Source organism: Puma concolor, chromosome A1 (assembly GCF_028749965.1).
Source record: "Puma concolor isolate L17-30 chromosome A1, mPumCon1.1.hap2, whole genome shotgun sequence".
Lineage (NCBI taxonomy): Eukaryota > Metazoa > Chordata > Mammalia > Carnivora > Felidae > Puma > Puma concolor.
Genome location: NC_141667.1, coordinates 204,558,162 through 204,571,136, shown reverse-complemented (window position 1 = coordinate 204,571,136; position 12,975 = coordinate 204,558,162). Strand labels below are relative to the sequence as shown.

General features: G+C 34.6%; 1 long non-coding RNA gene across 1 annotated transcript in view; it reads right to left on the bottom strand.

Annotated features, from left to right (window-relative positions):
• The window catches only part of LOC147584721 (uncharacterized), a 38,435-nt gene extending 28,303 nt beyond the window's left edge, over positions 1–10,132 (bottom strand). Inside the window, exons 1-2 of the long non-coding RNA XR_015255918.1 lie at positions 9,855–10,132; positions 4,787–4,870 (exon numbers count right to left, since the gene is read on the bottom strand). This is a non-coding gene — a long non-coding RNA (uncharacterized LOC147584721). The remainder of the gene's footprint in view (positions 1–4,786; positions 4,871–9,854) is intronic.
• Between the last annotated feature and the right edge of the window lie 2,843 nt (positions 10,133–12,975).

Below are 12,975 nucleotides of genomic sequence, written 5' to 3'. Positions count from 1 at the left end.
TTTTTTACTTTGAAACAACCCATATATTGTTCTAGAGTATGTTAGAGGTATAAACAACTGAATAATGTCGTTGGGTATACTTAATAACTTTCTAGAGCAATATTCCTTAAACTGTCTCTCATAAAGTACTAGTTACCCCCATTCATTACAAATAAAAACTTTTGTAAAATGCAATATTATATATATCATATATATATTTATGTTATATATATTTATACATAATATATAATTGTATTCTATAATATGTATATATATAATTACTAGAAAAATGAAAAAAGGCATAGAGAATATAAACACTATTTTTACTGTTAAATTCAACAAATACGCAACTGCTTTGACATATTGCTCTAAAGTTTCTGAACACTTTTAATTAATGTACTGTCTCCTCTTAAACTATTATTCAACAGCTCAAGGATGAAAACTGGTCTTCTGGCCTTACTATGGTTAGTCCTGTTCTAAATGTGCGTTTACTTATCCATCAAATAGATAGAATATTACTGTTCCTCCCTATTCAGGGACTCAAAGAGATAATAGTAAGCTAGAGAGAGATGTGAAGCCTTTAAGATAAAAATAGGTATTCATCTTTGCATTTCTTCAATGACTAGCAAAGTGACAAGTATATGGAATGAAACAAGCACTGTTTTTGAAATTTAAATTAGAAACGTTCAAGGGTATTCTGGTGCATTTTGTTTATCTGTGTAAAGAATTTTCAGTGATTTTTTTCCCAAACTGTCAGATGTCACACTGGAGTTCTGCCATCAACATGTAACACTCAGCAAGCTAGCGATGACAATCCAAGATGCTAACCACAAAGCAGACCTGACTGGCATAAAAATATTGACCTCCCAGTATACTTTCTAAGAAGAATGAATAGAATTACCCCTGAATTGCTGTGTTATATCATCCATAGTTAGTTGAGTGGAAGGCAGGGAAATAAAAAAAATTTTTTAATTATTTTTTTAGAGGAGGAAAGCTATAATTTCTTTTTACATAAGAAGAAAATAGAGCTTTATTTAATGAAAATTAATGCAAGGAAATGCTGAATTCGTCTATCATTCTGAATGAAAATTTAAAAGCTTTTCAAATCAAAGAAACCTATAGAAGGCTGAAATATAGGTAGTGATTTAATTTTTGATCCTCAAAAATGCTAAAATAGAAATATGACTTAAAAAATGAATTTAAGTGTTTTTACATTTGAAAGAATAGCCTAGAGATTTATTAATTTTTAATAAATAATAAAATAAAAATTTTTATTTATTTTTGAGAGAGAGAGACAGAGCGCAAGCAGTGAACAGGGCAGAAGAGGGAGACACAGAATCCGAAGCAGACTCCAGGCTCTCAGCTGTCAGCACAGAGCCCGACACAGGAATCAAAACCACGGACTGTGAGACCATGACCTGAGCTGAAGTTGGATGCTCAACAGACTGAGCCAATAACCTAGAAATTTAAAAGATTTCATTCCTACACCAAATTTGTATAATTTTATTAGAGCAGAATTCAAATCACAATATAAATCTCCTGATAGGAAACTTCATGTATTTTTCTAAATTACATTTAAAAATTAAAAATTTATCAATGAAAATATGTAAAATAATTTTTAAAATTCAAAATTATTTTTAAATTGATTGAACACCTGATATTTCTCATCAGGAAAAATGTGGCAAAAATCATTATGTGCATATTAATGAAGCAAAAATATTCAGGTTGAAAGTTTTACTGATTTCATTAGCATGGAATAAAGGGCAGTCATATTGCAGTAAACATTCTAATATGTGAAATATGTATACGAGGAAATGGTGAGGAAGAAGGTTTGAATAATGAGAGGAAGAACAAATATAAAAAAAAAACAGAAAATACTTGCAAATCACATACCTGATAAAAATTTATCTAAAAAATACACAAGGAACTCATACAAACTAATAGCAAAAAAAAAAAAAAAAAGACCAAAAACCTGATTAAAACATGAACAAAGACTTAAATACACATTTCTCCAAAGAAAACATCAAGTGGCTAACAATTTGAAAAAGTGGTCAACATCATTAATCATCAGGGAAATAAATGCAAATCAAAATCATAATGAGATATTAGATCACACTTATTAGGATGGTTAGTGTTGAAAAAACAAAAGATAACTGTGTTGGTAAAGATTTGGAGAAATTGGAACCCTTATATGCTGTGAGGATGTAAATCAACGCAGCCCCTATGGAAAATGGCATGGAGCTTCCTCAAAAAATTAAAAATAGAACTATCATGTGACCCTGCAATCCCACATTTGAATACATATGTAATGGAAGTGAAATCAGAATCTCTAAGAAATATCTGTACTCCCATGTTCAGTGCAGCATTATTCATAACAGCTAAGCAATCTAAATTTCCAATGATGGACAAATGAAGAAAAGGTGATATGAAATGTTATCTAGCCATAAAGAAAAAGGAAGTCCTGCTATATGCCACAACTTGGAGGAGCCTGGAGGTCATTATGAAAACCGAAAGAAGTTACATACAGCAGGATACTACATGATACCTCTTAGATGAGGAATCCAAAACAGTCCAATTCATAGAAACAGAGAGTAAAATGGTAGCTGTCAGTTGCTGAAGGGTGGGGAACAAAGAGTGGCTTTAGTCAAAGGGTACAAAGTTTCACTTATGCAAATGGAAAAGGCCTAGAAATTTACTGTTCTAGCATAATGCTTAGAGTTAACTATACTGAATTGTAGGGGCACCTGGGTGGCTCAGTTGGTTAAGCATCTGACTCTCAATATTGGCTCAGGTCATGATCTCATGGTTTGTGAGATTGAGCCCCCTGTTGGTCTCTGTGCCGACAGCATGAAGCCTGCCTGGGATTCTCTCGTTACATCTCCTGTTGCTCCTCCCCCCCCAAATAAATAAACATTAAAAAAACAAAACAAACAATTAGCAGGTGCCTGAATTACTCAGTTGGCTAAGTGTCCGGCTTCAGCCCAGTTTGTGATCTCATGGTTCAGTTCCTGAGTTTGAGCCCTGCATCGGGCTCTCTGCTGTCAGCACAAAGCCCACTTCAGATCTTCTGATCCCCTCCCCACCTCCCCCACTTGTGCTTTCTCCCTCTCGCTCAAAAATAAACATCAATAAATAAATAAATAGTTAAGAAAAAACCAACTATATTGAATTGTATACTTAAAATTTTGCTAAGTGGGTAGATCTTATGTTAAGGTTCTTTTTTTTTTTTTTAAGTTTATTTTTGAGAGCCAAAGCGGGAGCATGGGGGAGGGAGGGACAGAGAGAGACCAAGAGAGAGAGAATCCCAAGCAGGCTCTGCTTTGTCAGCAAGCAGCTCAATGTGGGGCTCCATCCCATGAACCAGGAGATCATGACCTGAGCCAAAACCAAGTGTCAGAGGTTTAACTGACTGAGCCACCTAGGCACCCCAAGGGGTCTTATAAAATAATATAGTGATAATAACTAAGAAGTTGGACGGAAACTTTTGGAGGTGATAGATATGTTTATGGCATGGATTGTAATAATGGTTTCATGGATATATACTTATCTCCAAACTCATTAAGTTTTATACATTAAATATGTACAGCTTTGTATGATAATCCTATGTATGTATAGCAATCATACCTCTATAAAGTAGTTAAAAAAGGAAGGGAGGGTTTGACATTAGTGTTTCTATTTCTTCTGGTATTTCCTTGAATTATATTTCATAATAAGATATGCTTAGCAAGAATAATTTTTATATGAATAAAATGATATTTATTGAAAGCCTGCTTTCCATAAGACCTGATGTCAGTCCTTCTGGTAGCAAAAATGGGTAATTGTCAACTTATCCTTTCACACTATCAAAGACTACATGTAGCCTCTAGTTGGCCTGTTAATAATGTGTTTGAAAAAGCCTTTTGAATGTTGGAGAATTTAGTGTTAATCTTTGGGCTACTCAGTATTTATAGCTGAAAATGTTTTCTCCAAGTTAAATATTAGAGATATATATGTTTTGTAGACGTGTGCCTACTTTCTGACCTAAAATTTTTTAGTCTGTATCTTAATAAAATCTCTTCACCAACATTGTTTAAAGCTATATAACATATTGAAGAAAAAATTTTCATACATATTAGGTATTTTTAACAGGTTCAAAGTTTTTAAACATTTGTCCTCAAATGGAGGCAATACAATTTTGAAAGCATTAAAAAAAGCCATCAAGTTCAAATATCGGTGTCAACATTATATGGGATTTTTAAAGGCATTTTATTTTTTTAAATTTATTTTAAATGTTTATTTACTTTTGAGAGAGAGAGAGCAGAAGTGGGAGAGGGACAGAGAGAGAGAGAGGGAGAGGGAGACACAGAATCTGAAGCAGGCTTCAAGCTCTAAGCTGTCAGCACGGAGCCTGATGCAGGGCTAGAACTCATGAACTGTGAGATCATGACCTGAGCTAAGTCGGACACTTAACCGACGGAGCCACCCAGGTGCCCCTAAAGGCATTTTAATATTTGATGTAATAAAAAGAAGAACTAAGGCTTAATAGAATAAGATTCTGTAGAGCACCTTCCTTATCTGAATAAAAGAATCTGGGCTTGAGACTTCAATGTAACACTTAGGAGATTCCCTAATTCAAAATTTTATGAAACCAACAAAAAGATTGTTTTTAATATAAACAACATTACTATGGAATTTTTATTATACTTTTTTTTTTTTTTACTATAGAACTTACTTAAAAGCATTCGATGTAATCTTTAAAAGATGTAGAGTTTGCTTCAGGAACTATTTTCTGTCTACTACCTTTAGAGAAAAACAAAAATATGCCTACCTGAAAATTCATTTTATTTTCTGACCTCAATTTTTCTTTTCACTTGTTTGGCTTAGCAGCTGTTTTTCTTCATGTCTTGTACATCTGTTTGGCAAAAAGATATTTTTATCAATGCCAAGTTCCACATTGTCGATTTCTGTTGAACCATGTGTTCACAGTTGAAGTACATAAGTATTTTTGGCATTTTTGCTAATAAAGCAAGTTTGATTTTGGTAATGGTCCTCACAAAATGGCAAACGTTCTTTATTGTTAGAGGATGATTTTGTTAATATGACTGTGTTCCTGGCTTTACCCTCAATTTGGTAATTATCTCATCCATGCAGTGTCACTTATTTCAGAATGTTGAGTGTGTCTTCCTCTTGTCTTCAAAGGGATGATAGCTTCCTGATAGGGAAGAAAGCCTCATTTAACAGAAATGCAAAGGTTAGGAAGCATTCCATTCAACATCATCAAGCATGTCCTAGCTACACCATTAGATATTTATTCCTTTGACTGTGGTAGCTCATGATTGTTATTATTTTATAGCTAGTTTATACTCAGATTTATGTAGTAGATCTAATGATACAGGAAAATATATTTAAATGAAGTTTTGTATATTGGACAGATATATTACAGGATACTTATATTGCTAAATATTTTAGATTAGTATCTTTCCCATTTTATTTAGATCAGCATATTAATATCTTTATTACAAAAGTACAAATTAAAGTTCAGGAATCTATTATGAAGAGTTTATTATGTTAACATATTCGTTTTCTATTGGCGATATAACAAATTTCACAACTCATGTGGCTTGAAATAACACCCGTTTGTTATCTCAGTTCATGGGACACAAAACAAGGGTAGACAGCGACAAGCTGGGTCCTCTGCTTGCCGTTTCACAAGGATGAAATCAAAGTGTTAAGAGAGCTGTGTTCTTTTTGGGAAGCTTTGGGGCTGCATCTGCGTCCAAATTCATTGAGATTATGGTCCAAATTCAGCTCCTTGCAGTTGTAGGACTGAAGTTTCAATTCTTTGAGGTCTATAAGCTAGAAGCCTTTCTCGAATTCTTAAGGCATTCCTCATCATATTGCCTCATCCATTTTCAAACCAAAATTGGTGGATTGAGTCCTTCTCACTCTTTACATGAAATATCTCTGACTTCTCTTGCTACCTCTTTCTGACCCCAGTCAAAAAAGTTCTCTGCTTTTAAAGACTTAATGTGATTAGATTGGGCCAGCCTGAATGATGGGTAATGCAGAATAATCTCCCTATTTTAAAGTATGTAAACTTGGGGCGTCTGGGTGCCTCAGTGGTTGAGCGTCTGACTTCGGCTCAGGTCATGATCTCACGGTTTGTGAGTTCAAGCCCTGCGTCAGGCTCTGTGCTGGCAGCTCGGAGCCTGGAGCCTGCTTCAGATTCTGTCCCCCTCTCTCTCCGCCCCACCCCTGCTTGTGCTCTGTCTCTCTGTGTCTTTTAAAAATGAATAAACATAAAAAAAATTTTTTAAGTGTGTAAACTTAACTACATTTGCAAAATCCTTTTTACCATGTAACACTACATATTCGTAGGTTCCAGGGATCAGCATGTAGACATTTTTCAGTCATTCTGTCTACTACACTTAGTACATATCTTAGCTGAAATTTTATCCAGATTTTAGTGACTTGACTTTATTCTTAATATTAAATGGGTGCTCTCCTAAATTTTAAGGGACCTCTAACATTGTCCATTATCCTGAATGACCCGATTCTTTGCCTTAAATTTTTGAAATTGACCAGAGTGACAATGTTACAAAATGACTTTGGGGCTAGTTATATTTATCTACCTATTTTCATTCTCCTTGGCTCACCACAATGATTCAAGCAAATTATCCTTGTACTGAAACAGTACAAGAGGCCAGTTGGATAAATGCATGAGGGAAAAAAAAGATGAAATGGAAATAGAATCCCAATTTTACCATGTCTTACCACCTTTAATTTAGAGTAAAAAAAAAAAAAAAAGAAATTACTTCAAGACATTGCCTTCCACTAAGGATAGACATCATTCACAATGGAGATAATGTTAATTGTTCATCCTCGACCTTGGATTAGTTTTGTTATCTTCATCATTACATTTAGAACCACAGCAATAAAATTGAGTCTCAAGTTCCACCTTTCTAGACTTGATGGAATAAAGCAGTAGCCCCAATGTCTGAGTTAGTTCAACCATTTTATGGTGTTCTACTGTGCTATAGCACTTGTAGGTAAGATAGAATTTTCCTATTTAAATTGTAAATTAGGGATACTTATTTATTTAGCTCTTTTGAATTTTTTCTTCCTGAGACACACTCATAGAAGGAATAGTCCATCACTTTATTAAAATTAATATCGAACACAGGAAAAGAAGATTAATAATTAGAATATGCTTTGGCTAAATCTTTTTAATCAATAGAAGATTATATTTTATTTATTTATTTATTTTTTTTAAGTTTATTTATTTTGAGGAGGCGGAAGGGCAGAGAGAGAGGGAGAGAGAGAATCTCAAGCAGGCTTGTGCTGTCAGCACAGAGCCCATGCGGGGCTCGATCCCACGAACTGTGAGATCATGACCTAAGCCGAAATCAAGAGTCAGATGCTCAGCTGACTGAGCTATCCAGGTTCCCCTATTTTATTTATTTTCTATATTATAATGAAAATATATACATCTTTGAATCCCCCATGTTAATATTGATGTTTTAAGAGATGACTGTAACAGTGTTCTGCAGAGGTGTATTTCAGTTTATAGCAGTCACTTTTTTTATACTTAAGCTTCCAAATTAAGATAAACTTTAACAACTATTTCAGATATAAAGTATGGCTTTCAGTGAAAGAACATTTGCTTAATCCATAATAATCGTGGCATCAATAAAAAATTGGCAAAGAATTTTCTTTTGTTAGTCATTGGAGTTAAATCACTCTATTTCAGGAAGTGATCTCTATGCTATGCTGTTTATGTGTTTACTTTCTGATATTAATATACTTTAATATATTCTTCTAAGATCTTTTTGCTATACTATGATTTTACTTTTGATATATACTACATATATATCAAAATATATATAGTTCACATGTTTATGTCAACATGCTTATCTATAATACTTTTCAAAATGACTAAAATCTTTGCTGTCACCACACTGTCCCCATACTGATATTTTCAAACTTCAGGAGTTCCAGCAGAATACTTTATCTAGAAGCAAGAATCGTGAGTTGAATGTCTTTAAGGTTGATCAAAATGGAAATATCACAGTGGTCTATTTGTATCTTGTCCCTTGAACATGACAGATATCTCAGTAGTGAATCATCTTGGTTTAGATATATGGTTTTTAATTTACACAACAAAAACTAGGAAAGTCAATGTAACTGAGAATTTTGACGAAGTACTTTTTTTTCCTCTCAAAAATTTTGAGCTAGTATCTGTTATTTAAGCACTAGGAATCTAACTTTGAGCTATTGGACATTTTAAAAAATTAGAACCTTCTATGAATGCACAAGTGTATTTTTTTCATAAGTTAGGATAAACTTTGTCTGAAATTTTGGGCTTCTTTTACTTTGGATGGTTTTGACAGACAACTATGGCTTCATTGGAGATATGAGTGATTAAGCTGACACATTAAGGATAAATACTTATTATTTTAGTGAAGGAAGTTGGGGATGAATATTTTATAAAGAAGTAGTAGCTCTTTCAAAGAGTAGATGGTGAGAAAAGTAGAGCAGTTTTTCAAAAACTTAGATACATTCAGTAAAGCTATATTGAAAAAAAATAAGGAAAGGTAATTTGTGGCAAAGTGAGCCTGAAAATTTAAGTAGACACCAGGAAAAGGAAATTTTTTTTTTAATTTTTTTTTCAACTTCTATTTATTTTTGGGACAGAGAGAGACAGAGCATGAACGGGGGAGGGGCAGAGAGAGAGGGAGACACAGAATCGGAAACAGGCTCCAGGCTCTGAGCCATCTGCCCAGAGCCCGATGCGGGGCTCGAACTCACGGACCGCGAGATCGTGACCTGGCTGAAGTCGGACGCTTAACCGACTGCGCCACCCAGGCGCCCCAGGAAAAGGAAATTTTATTTTGACTGACCTGAAACCTATGATATGCTATGAATGAATTCTGTCACATATTAAAATGGAATCTGGAAGAAGAGAAAGAAGCTAGAAGTAAAATATTTGAAAACATGTCAAATTTCTCAAATGAGAAAAAATCATTACTTATACATCCAAGAAGCTCAAGTAGGATAATCACACAAAACACACATATACATACATACTTTTTAATTTTACACACACACACACACACACACACACACATACTATATTATCTATCAAGTTGATGATAGCAAAGTATAAAGACAAAATTATGGAAGAACCAAAAGAAAAGCAACACATCCCTTATTGGGAAACAACAGCATGATAAACATCTGATTATGACCAAAAAAAAAAAAAAAAGTATGAAGACAATTGAATGACAAATTGAAAGGAAAATAACAAGCAAAACAAACAAATGAACAAAGCTGCTATCAAAGGATTCTATATCCAGTGAAACTATCCTTCAGAAATAAAATTAAATTAATACATTTAAAGATAAATAAAAATGGAAATAATACAGTTTTATCAGCCTTGTATTATACAAACTATGAAAGTCAGAAGTAAAGTAGATGGTAACAGTGATCTATGGGAAGGAAAGAACAACCCCAGAAGTTATAATTTGTTAGTACACACACACACACAAACCTACACACAAACGCACACACAAGCACGTGTATATATGCATGTTTTCTTCTATTAATTTCTTTAAATGACATATGTTTGTTTAAAAATAAGAATATAAAAATCTTGTTGGATATATAACATAAATAAGTAGACATAATACATATGCCAATATTAGCAAATAAGGTGTTAAAGGAAATTGAGCTCTATTAGTAAAAATTTTCTCTACCAGATTTAAATCAGAAATCACTGAAACACACACTTACGTGCACTCTTTTTTTTAAAAAAATCTTTTATTTTAATTCCAGTTAGTTAACATACTGTTAGTATCAGCTGTACAATATAGTGATTTAACGATTCTATACATTACCTAGTGCTCAGCTCATGACAACTGCACTGTGGGTTCGGCTTTCAGCTTTGTCCAGCAAAGGCAGGGATGGCAGTAAGTGTTACTCAAGACTCCATGCAAGTCAAGGGAGGTGAGAAGGCAGTCTTCTCTAGATGAGAAGGTGAGCTCAGTCTCCCAGAGCTGCTCTCAAGCTCCTGTATTTGTTGAGCATACATTTAGGGCAACATTGCGCAATATTCAGTGGGCTACGTGCCAGTAAGAATGCATAGATACGTGCAGAAAAACGAGACAGGGTAAAATATTCCATGCGATAACATGGTCTAAGGAATTTCTGAGCATAGGCAGGACCTAACCCCTAGATATACATTAACTAGATAAGCAAAGCCCCCTAGGTATACATTAACTAGGTAAGTGAACCATGACTACTGTTTTCAGCAAGACCAGAAAGCAGTTTTCTGCTTTGCAATGTGTTCTCTATAATCTCCTAACCCAGAATATAGCTATTTGATGTCCCTCACTGGACTCCTTACTGTCCATCACCTACTTAACCCATCCACCCACATACCTCCCCTTTGGTAACAGTTGTTACCAGTTTGGCAAACAGTTTGTTCTTTATAATCAAGAATCTGTTTCTTGATTTGTCTCTCTCCTCTTGTCTGTCTCTTTTCCCTTTGCTCATTTGTTTTGTTTCTTAAATTCCAAGTGAGTGAAATCATACGGTATTTGTCTTTCTCTGACTTACTTTGCTTAGCATTATACTCTCTATCTCTATCCATGTCCTAGAAAATGGCAAGATTTCATTCTTTTTATGATGGATGCTTGGGATGTTTCCATAATTTGGCTATTGTAAACAATGCTGCTATAAGCAGAGTGGTGCATATATCCCTTTGAGTTAGTGTTTTTATATTCTCTGGGTAAATACCCAGTAGTGTGATTGTTGCATCACAGGGTAGTTCTATTTTTAATTTTTTTTAAAAAGTGTTTATTTATTTTGAGAGAGAGAGACACTACATGTGCATGAATACATGTGAGCTATTAAGGGAGAGGCAGAGAGAGAGGGGAGAATCCTAAGCAGTCTGCACACTGTCAGCACAGAGCCCACTGCAGAGCTAAATCCCATGAACCAGGAGATCATGACCTGAGCCGAAGTCAAGTTTCAGATGCTTAATGGACTAAGCCACCCAGGCGTCCCTATTTTTAACTATATGAGGAATCTCCATACTGTTTTCCATAGCAAGTGCGCCAGTTTGCATTCCCACCAATGATGTACGAAGGTTCCTTTTTCTGCACATCTTTGTCAACATCTGTTGCTTCTCATGTTGTTGATTTTAGCCATTTTGACAGGTGTGCGGTATCTTGTACTTTTGATTTGTGTTTCCCTGATGATCAGTGATGTTGGGCATCTTTTCATGTGTCTATTGGACATCTGGAGGTCTTCTTTTCAGGAATGTCTGTTCATGTCTTCTGCCCACTTTTAATCAGATTATTCATTTTTTAGGTGTTGAATTGTATCTGAATATTTTGGATACCAATCCTTTATCGGAGTTGTTATTTGCAAATATCTTCTCCCATTCCATAGGTTACCTTTTAATTTAGTTGATTGTTTAGTTCACTGTGTAGAAGCTTTTTATTTTGATGTAGTCCCAGCAATTTATTTTTGCTATTGTTTCCCTTGCTTCAGGAGACATATCTAGAAAACAGTTTATGGCCTATGTCAAAGAAGTCACTGCCTGTGTTTTCTTCTAGGATTTTTTATGGTTTCATGTCTCACTTTTAGATCTTTAATCCATTTTGAATTTATTTTTGTGTTGGTGTAAGGAAGTGGTCCAGCTTCATTCTTCTCCATGTCACTGTCCAGTTTTCCTAACACCATTTTTTTGAAGAGATTGTTTTTTTCCCCCCCATTGGATATTCTTTCCTGCTTTGTCCAAGATTAATTGGCCATGTGTTATGGATTTATTTCTGGATTTTCTGTTCTGCTCCATTGATCTATGTGTCTATTCTTGTGCCAGTAGTGTTTTGATTAATACAGCTTTGTAATATAACTTAAAGAGTGGAATTATGTTGCCTCCAGCTTTGCTTTTCTTTTTCAAGATTGCTTTAGTTATTTGAGGTCTTTTGTGATTCCATATAAATTTTGAGATTGTTCTAGTTCTATGAAAAATGTTGGTATTTTGATGAGGATTGCATTAAATGTGTGGATCACATTGTGTAGTACAGACATTTTAACAATATTTGTTCTTCTGATCCGTGAGTGTGGAGGGTCTTTCCATTTCTTTGGGTTGTCTTCAATATTTTTCATCATTGTTTTATAGTTTTCAGAGTATAGGTCTTGCACCTGTTTGGCTGAGTTTATTCCTAGGTATCTTATTATTTTTGGTGCAAGAGTTTTCTTAACTTCTCTTTCTGCTGTTTGATGATTATTTATTATTATACTGCAACAGATTTCCATGTATTGATTTTGCACCCTGAGATTTTACTGAATTTATCAGTTCTAGCAGTTTTTTTGGTGGAGTCTTTTGGGTTTTCCGTATGTAGTACCACGTCATCTGTAAATAGTGAAGGTTTAACTTTTTCCTTATCAATTTGGATGCTTTTAAGGTCTTTTTTGTTGTTTGATTGCTCTGACTAGGACTTCCAGTACTATGTTGAATAAAATTGGTGACAGTGGACATCCTTGTCTTTTTCCTGACCTTAGGGGAAAATCTCTCAGTTTTTTTAGGAAGATGTTAGCAATGCACTTTTTGTAAACAGTCTTTATTATGTTGAAGTATGCTCCCTTTGTCAGATGCTTTTTCTTCATCTTTTGAGGGGATCATATGGTTCTTATCCTTTCTGTTATTGATATGATGTATCACATTGATTGAAATGCGAATATTCAACCACCCTTGCAATCTAGGAATAAATCCCTCTTGATCATGGTGAATATTTTTAATTAATTAATTAATTAAACTTATTTATTTTGAGAGAGAGTGTCATCAGGGCAGGGCAGAGAGGGAGGGAGACAGAGAGAATCCCAAACAGGCTCCACACTGTCAGTACGGACCCCGTTGTGGGGCTCGAACTCAAACTGTGACCTCATGACCTGAGCTGAAACTAAGAGTCAGATGCCTAACCAACTAAGCCACCCAGGTGATCCAAA